The sequence below is a fragment of the Coffea arabica genome, chromosome 2c (genome assembly GCF_036785885.1).
Source record: "Coffea arabica cultivar ET-39 chromosome 2c, Coffea Arabica ET-39 HiFi, whole genome shotgun sequence".
NCBI lineage: Eukaryota > Viridiplantae > Streptophyta > Magnoliopsida > Gentianales > Rubiaceae > Coffea > Coffea arabica.
Window position 1 is genome coordinate 45,425,287 of NC_092312.1, and position 9,349 is coordinate 45,434,635.

Genomic DNA, 9,349 nt, shown 5'->3' on the forward strand with positions numbered 1-9,349 from the left:
GCCTTGATGGTGGAGAAACTAGCACTACCCACTCTACGCCATCCAACACCTTATCTTTGCAATGATTGAATGATAGTGGGGATGTTCACCAAGCAAGTCCAAGTACCTTTCCAAATTGGGAAATAAGAGGACGTGGTGTTATGCGACGTGGTCCCTATTGCAAGCATGCCACATATTATTGGGGAGGCCGTGGCAATTTGACAAGGGAGTCACTGTAACATCCCGAATATTAGGAGGTTGTTTGTGAAGAAAATATTAAAGTGTATTTCTTTGGGTTTGATTTAAAACCTAATTTTGTTTTAAAAAAAGACTAGAAACCCTAATATGGTAGCCAAAAACCCTAGTTTACTTGTGACTAACCGGTTTTCCTAAATCTCTCATATTTTAATTGAAACCCTAATTTTAATTACTGGAATTGGAAAATTCCTCACGTTTTCTTAAAAATTTCCTTTTATTTTAAAATTATTATTTATTAAAGCTCTACTATCCAATTGTTCAACTATAAGAGTAAATAAACCTAGAAAATAAGGTTTTACACTTCGGTTTCAAGATTTGAGCAAAATTAGGGTTTTGTGATTTTTCCGCCGGATGAATTTTCGGTACTGGCCAAGGATCAATTTGATGATTAAAAGTGACTTTTAAGTGAGAAATAATATGTGAGTAGTAGCAATGAGGTAAGGTTAGTGAATGGAAAGTAAAAACTCTAGTACGGGTGTTTTTAAGAAAAACGGCGCGAACCGGCGGGTCCCGCGCATTACCGATTGAACGCACCGCTTGACCACCATTTTTGCTTACCAAACAAATTTATTGAACTTGAACAAAATATCTTCCCCCTCATGATTATAGCTTGACCGAAATTGTGGCTCAAATACAAGGAAAGAAAGAGAAAAATTTTGTGGACAAGAATAGGCCAAGTGTTGGCCAAAAATTGTGGACACAATTACCCTTAACCTCTTACTTCCATATAAGACAAACCAAGCCTCATCTTCCTCCATATTTCTGCATAAGAACCGAGAGAGAGAGAGGGGAGGAACAACAAGAAGAAAAAAAAAACTCCTTCATTTCATCTTCAATCCAACAACTTAGGGAGAAATCAAACAAAATAAACCGATTAAACTTGTTCTTGAGTGACTAGCTAGTGAGTTGTGGTGTGATTCTTGAAGGGGAGAGCTTGTGCTACTCTTGGTGACTTTTATTCAAGGTAAGAGAGTTTATCTCTCCAAGTTTTACTTCTAATCTTGTTATATTAAGCCTAGTAACTTGATTTTATGGTGAGATTATGGATGATGAGCATGTTTTAGTAGTTTTCCCCAATTTATTTGATGAACTAGGGTTCCTGATTTTCTGCTCAAGTTGATGTATGATGCATGAATGTTGCAATTAAAGTTATATAAGGTTGTTTAGTGGTGATTGGAACCAGAAATTTGAGGAAACTACACTTAGAGCTAAAAATTCCAGATTTCTGGAAAATTTCCCAAGCATTCTGTCCGAAATTGTATCTGTATGTTAGAGGCCGAATTGGCCTTTGGTCAAAGAATGAAAGTTGTAGAGAATGGTGTTTTATAGGTGCCTACAAAATTTCAGCTCAATCGGAGCAACGCAGAACGTGAAAAGTCCAAAATACCCCTACTGCTTTAAGAATTTCCCAGTAGTCCGTTTCTTCAGTTCAGTCCAGTTTATCACGATTTTTGACCAGGATCCATTCTGATTTAGCTCTGGACCAAAACATGAAAGTTGTAGTGCTCTGAAGTAGCTTTAAAATGCCTCTAAGAACACCTGATTCGGACTTGTTTACACTGAGTTATTTCCATTACAGTGTTCTGCATTTAAACAGCCGGTGAATTGATTTCTGGTTTGGTAATTGGAGAATTTGACCAATTTACATTAGAAACTGGACTAAGTGACCTTCATGAACATTGTATCTCTGTGTCTTAGCTTCGAAACGGCATAGGTTACGCCTCAATCCGATAAGCGTAGCCTCGGATATGTTATTTCCGCATTTGTACATCAAATCTGTTTTGTGCCACATTGAACTTCTGTACTTGCTACTGTTGTGAATCTTATTATTATGATATTGTGAGCCTATGGAACGGCTCTTGACATGAATGGCTGAGATGTATAATGTTGGGTTGTGTTTGAGAAAAACAATGAAGCCTAAAAGGCTGGAAAATTAGGTAAACACAAAGGGCATGCTGCCCAAATTTACGCTCGAAAACTAGAGAACTACTTGCAACTTGAGTAAGGGTTAAGAGTGATTACTGCTTGAACCATCTAGGGTACTTGAGTATTCTTGTTCCGAGGTATATAAGGAAGGACTTGGCCGAGCTTGTACCCTTGAGAAATGAAATAATGACTATTTGGAATATGTTTCTCTTGTACTTTCGACTCGCATGGCATTTTCAAGTATAAATGTTACAAAGTTTTACCGTTTAAAAAGTGAGCAAGTGTTTCACGACTACTATCCGAGTGAATTTCAAATTCTTGATTTTATTGAACGAAACGTCTAAGTTTCGAACTCTAGTCATGTTTCAAAGTTCTCAAACTGAGTTTTATCGCAGATTTGGACTCCGAACTCGGAATATAACCTGAAAGTGACCAGTAAAGGCACTATATCTTTTGGTGAGTGCTTTCAAATACTGAATTGAACTTGATACTTGTACTTGATACGTGCCAATATGATTACATGCCACATGCGTGAATTGTTAGGGCAAGAGTGTACTTTATCGCACTTGCCCTTACGTGATATACTTGTTTATTGTTGCAATTGACTTGATATACTTGTTTATGATGCGCGCACTTCCTGGAATTCCAGAAACCCTGTGGCGAGTTACTCTAGTCGAGCCGGCAAGGGCTTGTTCGATTGGGTAACGAACCCTGGGTCTCTTGTATTGTCGAGTGGAGTGATATCTCCTCGACTAATCGATATACTCGAGTATTACCACCCGTGTTCTTGAGGATTTTGGGCCCAGCTGGGGGTTGAACGGTGGACGGAGAGTCGTTTAAGTGGTGTTCTACTGGATCGGTTCCTTTACTTGAAAGTTGACGGAGTGTCAACTACTACGTGATCAAGCTCCTGATGATGAATGGAAGTTGGCTCCTGAGAGCTATCCGTATCCTTATGCTTGAAATGATTATTGTTTATTGGATGATTGTTTCTTATGAAAATTTTTATACTCGCTCATTTTGAGATTGCTACTTGAAGTGTTATTGCTCACTTTTATGAACTCTTCATGCTCGTTACCTTGCTAAATCGAAAACTTGTATTTATAAATAATGGTCAATTTGCTATTTGGAACCTCACTGGGCTTTTAGCTCAAACCACGTTATTTGTTCTCCTTACAGGGGGTACGAGCGAGGCATAAGAGATGTAAAGGCTAGCGTAGTCTAGTTACTTTAGACTGTGTTTTGAATTTTGGTTTTGTACTCGCGCTATTCCTCGAATGGAACATTTGTACTTGGATTGTATATATTTTGAACTAGTTTAAGTATATCAAGACTTTGTACTTTGGTTTCTATCAATGTAAATTATAAGCTGGGATTGCGGATATTATTAATGGTGCTTGGGGTGTGTGCACATGATTTTAGTGAGTGAGTCCTGGCGAGAGCTGGGCAGGCGGTCCGCCAAACCCTCTGGTACGCCTTAGGGGGAGGTGGGGTCGTCACAGTCACATTCGATAGCGTTACCAATAAATACTCCTTCAAACAAGGCACAAAGAGGATTGTTCTAGTGCCACTTACTTCGAGCCAAGTTCGTGAAGATCACGAAAGCTTGATAAAGGAAAGTGAGCATGAGAATGAAAAGAAAAAGATGAAAAAAGCCGAGAGCTCAAAAGAAACTGATAAGGCCGAGAAAATTGAGAGGAAAAAGACACATGGTGAGCCGGCCAAAATAGAAAAGAAAGAGAAAAGACAAAATCTACTGATAAAAGCCAATGTAGTAAGAAAAGCTTTGAGTGTTAATATACCTATCTTTGAACTTTTGTACAAAGAGGTGTTGGTTATTACAAGTGATCTTACTAACACTTTACCATCCAGTATTGTCTCTCTCTTATAGGACTATGCTGATGTCTTCCCCGATGAGATTCCAAATGGACTACCACCAATAAGGAGAATTGAGCATCAAATCGACTTGATTCCAAGTGCCCCACTTCCTAACAGACCAGCCTACAAAATGGGACCAGATGAAACAAAAGAGCTCTAACGCCAAATCGAAGAGCTCCTAACAAAAGGATGGGCGCGGGAAAGCTTGAGTCCGTGCATGGTTCCCGTCATCTTGGTGCCTAAAAAGGGTGGAAGTTGGCGAATGTGCACTGGCTGTAGGGCCGTCAATGCAATAACGGTAATGATACGGTCCTCGATCAACTTTGTTTCAAGACACGTAGCACGTTTGCCCAAGGATCTAGTGAGGTGGTCCAACGCCCAACGCTTGGATTGCAGAACCTAGAATCAAATGGACAACACGATTTGATTATAGGCGGTAGAACGACGACTCAACAAAGGTGATTACTCTAATGGATAGGTCGGTAGAACAATCTAGGACAAGATGCAAGATTGCTCACAACCCTTGCCGAAACAAGTAAAAAGGCTCGAATCTCTCTTAACAAGAAGAATCGAAATTAATCAAACTTTATTGATAAAATAACTACCTCAAAACCTTACAAAGCAAGCCTTTTTATAGGCTATTGGCGACTAAAACCTAAAGGAAATAGGGTAGGGGAATTTGGCCATCTTGGGATGAAGATGGGTCGGCCCATGCTCTACTAGAACAACTAATCTAACTCTCAACTACACACTAAGGCCTAAGGCCCTATTCGGCCAACTCGCTTGGAGGCCTACTTGACTCTTCATGGGCTTGGATCATGGTGTAGACAACTTGATTATCATCCTTCAAGCCTTCAATGTCTCTATGAAAGCCTTGAGTCAAGGCCGCTATCCATGCACACATCAGTCCCCTTCACTTGAGAAGGATTTGTCCTCAAATCTGAATGGAAATGGATGGTACTACAAGAGTTAGTAGTATGAATGCCAGATCTAATGCCACCATATATTGGCCTTCTTAAACTAAATGATACTTGCATATGTCATGATTACTATGATTCGGTGCTCATGTCTCTTGGTTAGTTTGAAAATGCTCATAACCAGCCAAGAAAAACTCATGGCTTTACTCCAATGGCTCCTCTTGAAAGCAATTTGCCCACAAATTGAAGCACGAATGATAACAAGATGAGTTACATGCCTTCGACTCAATCTTGTTATGATGGCTACAGATGTCATCCAATGCAAAACCTACGTGCTAAGTTAGAAAATAACCCTGGTCGAACCTTGAATCTCACAAACCATCTTCAATGTATGCTCAACTTGATCGTTTGTGGTCATGAGGTAAGGGTCCTCAAAGTGGTGTGAAGTGTATCCCATGAAATCGAACTCCGGCTCGAACACACTTGCAAGGCACCAAGGCGGATTTGGTGATGTTAGAGCTTCATGTGGACTAAGAGCAAGACGAAAGTCATAATGGTCATTGAGGTACTTGTTCTTTAAACGAACCCTTGGTAAACAGCCATCCCCAAAATATGGAGTGTTCCCTTCAAGATGAGCTCGAATCAACTCCCCTTTAGTGTGGACTGATTTGAGTTGATATTGTTCCATGAATACCAACGGGATTTAACTCTTGGAGTACCAACTCCATGGAGGCTTGCAAAGTCTACAATTGATTTTGGAGTGGAACACACCAAGATCAGCTCAACTTGCCTTTGCTTGATCTGTATAAAAGGAGAAACACTAAACAAAGTAAAGGTAAGTTTGTTAGGAAAATAATAGGTCTTCACCGAGTTGCTCAAGATCAGCCCGCTTTCTCTCTTTTCTTCCTTTTTACCACCCATCTTATCAGATTTTCCATCTCTTTTTCTAGTTCAACAGCTGACCCTTTCATCTCATCGCTTTCAACTCCCTCGGGTTTTACCTCGTCAGTCACAATTCCCTTATCTAGCTTTTTCTCCATTCTATAACGCTCAAGCTCATTTTTCACGTATGCTAGATCAATACAAAGCTGGTCATAAGTAAGTGATACTAGTCCAAAACGACGACCATTAAATAAGAAGGAATACTTATTAGTATGTCCGTCATATTTAACTTCTCGCCTTGACATCCATGCTTTGCCCAACAACACATGTATCACTTGAATTGGGACTACATCACACAACACCTCATCCACATATTTGCCGATTTGAATAGGTACAAGTGTGTGCTTAGTAACCCAAACATCACCATGAGCGCTCGTCAACTTGTACGGTTGAAGATGATCAATGGTTGGAAGATTTAATTTCTCAACCATGATAGCACTTGCAAGGTTGACTTCACAACTCCCATCAATGGCCAAGCTACAGATTTTATCTTTGACACCACAATGAGTATAAAACCAATCAAGCAACTGAGATTTGACGATGTCCAATTGCTCATCTACACCATGTAATGCCACTTCTTTGACTCCCTTAGGATCAAGAAGACAATGTTGTGAGCTAGCTTTTATGCGTCTTGTACTCGCCATGAATGTACGAGGGAACCTGTAAAAAGTTAGCAACGAAACCGAAGATATCGCCTTTCACGCTCCCTTACGTGTATCCACTTGCACTCGTGTATATGGATGCCACTCTAATGCTCTCACGATACTTCTCAAGTCACAGATTGTTCCCCTTGAAGAAATGGATTTCCTCAATGAGTGTTCAATCAACTTCTCTCCAAGTACTCCAAGATGTCAACGTTTAAGTGGCTGGAATTTGAAGAGAAGTTTTGGACAGATTTGATGGATGCCCTAGTGTGAATAGAATCTCAATGAAAACTTAGCTTCCTAAAATATAGGAGTGTGTTCCTAAAATGTATGAGAGAATGTAATGTAGGAGAGTGTTCCTAAAATGTAGGAGAGAATATAGGAAAGTGTTCCTAAAATGTAGGAGAGAATCTAAGAGAGTGTCCAAGTGAGAAGAGAGTAATCCAAGTGCTTTACTTAGTCTCCTAATTGACTTTGGAAAATTTAGTAAATAACTTGGATGAAGCAAGCAATACTTGGACAAATGAAACCCTAGCACAAATGAAACAAAGAAACCCTAGCCGCCACCACTAGTGATTTTCTTGTGGCTAAGGCAGTGACTAACGAACCAAACAATCTTGGATGCTCAACCAGAATTTTTTTCCATGTTCCAAGTGTTCATAAGCCGCGACTGATTGGACACAAACAACGAGCAAGACTATGGCAGGCTTGATGGCAACTTCCAACCAAACAACAAGGCACGATTTGCGGACAGATTTGTTTGACAATACAAGGCGCACTATGGACAGAAATTTAAGCCAGATGTCATCACACTTTGGTCAGGTTTCACGGCAATAATTGGACACCAAAGACGGACAGAATTCAACGATGCAACATGTGAATCAAGTTGCGGCCAAATTTGAACACAACTACGGACAACAACTCGACGCAACAAGAACATAAATGACGGACAGAATTGGAGCCAAACGATTCAAACGCAAGAAACAAGTTGTGGACAGGAATTATCAACAAACTAGACACAAACACAAAGGAGATAACACACCAACAGATTTTGTGTTCGGATGAACAATGACGTGAATAGTATCGATGAACAGTATTGGTGAACAGTACGGTGAACAGTACGGTGAACAGTGTCAGCGAACAATATGATGAACAGTGACTTTTTTTTTTTTTTTTTTTTTTGTAAAACAAGGCAGCGGAAACAAGGAAAACTAAGATAAAAACTACGGATATAACGGAAGATATCTCCACCAAAGCTCTGAAGCCAACTGATACTGTGAGACCCCGATTAGTCCTTAAGTTTGATAGTAGGTGAGGTAAATTATTTGTGCTGTAAAATTAGGTTTTAGGGCTAATTAGAAAACCCTAATTTGGGTTAGGATTGAAACCCTAGTTTTTGTATTAATCACAAGTTCGAGTTGTAGTTAAAGTTAGTTATGCTAGTGTGTGTTTTAGTACAGGTAAGTATAGGATTTGATCCATTTTATATAGGTTAAGTAAGTTTAAAAAGTTAGAAAACCCTAAAAAAGGAAAAAATCTCTAGTGTTATGGTTTATGAGAACCCTAAGTTGGGTTTACAACCCTTAATATTTCCCATGATAGGAAAGTTGATGTTTATTTGCTTTTATGTGAGATAAGGTATGACTAAGTATAGGCGATTACTATAGGAGGATGATTAGTAAAGGAATTAAGTGTGATTAAGTGTTTTAGATTAGATTAAGTTTGTATCCTATGGAGTTAATTGAAAGATTTTTAAATGTTTGTGGGTAAGAGTGTGAGAAAACTAAAATAAAGTGGTAAGGGCTAGGAAGTAAAATACCATCTTTTATATGATTGGCTGGGTGGAAAATATCTCTAATGGTCTTGACTTATATCATGGTCTAGAACATACAAGAGAAACCTAAGTTATTAACCAACTAAACATCAAAGGAAAAAGAGAGAGAGAGAGCCGAGATTGAGAGCAAGGGAGAAAAGAAAATTCCTTCAAAGTTTATCAACCTCTAGCCATCCATCTCGATTGTAGAGTAGGGTAGCAACTTGGGCACTTGATTGTTGTGGTTTGATCATCAACAAGGCTTGATTGAAGGTAAATCATCTTATTTGAAAGTTAACTCTTGGTGATTAAGTCTTGAAACCATGTGAAGTGATGATTTTATTGTGGTTGGAACTTTTTATGGGGAATATATGATGATTATAGAGTACTTTCATGGTTTATTTTGATGGTAATATTGCTGAAATTTCGGTCAAGGCTAGAAAGAATTAGGGCTTCTTACTTTATGCTTTCCTTTATTCATTTGGTTAAGTTTTGAAGTAGTTAGAGTTAGTGAGATTAGAATCTATATTATGGTTAGTGTTTGGTAAGTTTTGGGATTAAGTTGGGAAAGGAATTTCAGTTTTATTGTAGGGCAAATAGGAGGTGGTTTATGTGTGTTTATTTGGTATGAAGGCGGTTAGAAAACTTGCATGAGAATCATAGAAACGAACCATGCGTTTGCGGCGCGTGAAACCGTTCAATCTGGAAAACAGGGCAGTCCAGAACCTGAACTTTGGCTCAATTTTCCTTTATACTACGTATTGATTCAGAGTCTACCCAAAACATGAAAGTTGTAGCTTCTTAAGTCCTTGTTGTGCCTACAAAATTTCAGACCAATTCGATTAGTGTAGCCAGAATTCTGATTGAAACCCAAATGGCCAAGCAAAATTCGGGATTTGGTGACGTTGGTGGTTTTTGCTACTGATCATGCTCGGTTCAGATTGATAATGAAGGAACTGGGTGTTGAAGTCTTCATAAGACTTGTAGATATT

At 39.0% G+C, this 9,349-nt stretch overlaps 1 long non-coding RNA gene across 1 annotated transcript; it reads left to right on the top strand.

The window, feature by feature from the left end:
* The first annotated feature begins 1,013 nt into the window (after nucleotides 1–1,013).
* Nucleotides 1,014–3,550, top strand: LOC140035959 (uncharacterized). The gene is made up of 3 exons (XR_011839854.1): nucleotides 1,014–1,201; nucleotides 2,559–2,619; nucleotides 3,343–3,550. It is a non-coding gene; the product is annotated as an uncharacterized lncRNA (long non-coding RNA).
* Nucleotides 3,551–9,349: the final 5,799 nt, after the last annotated feature.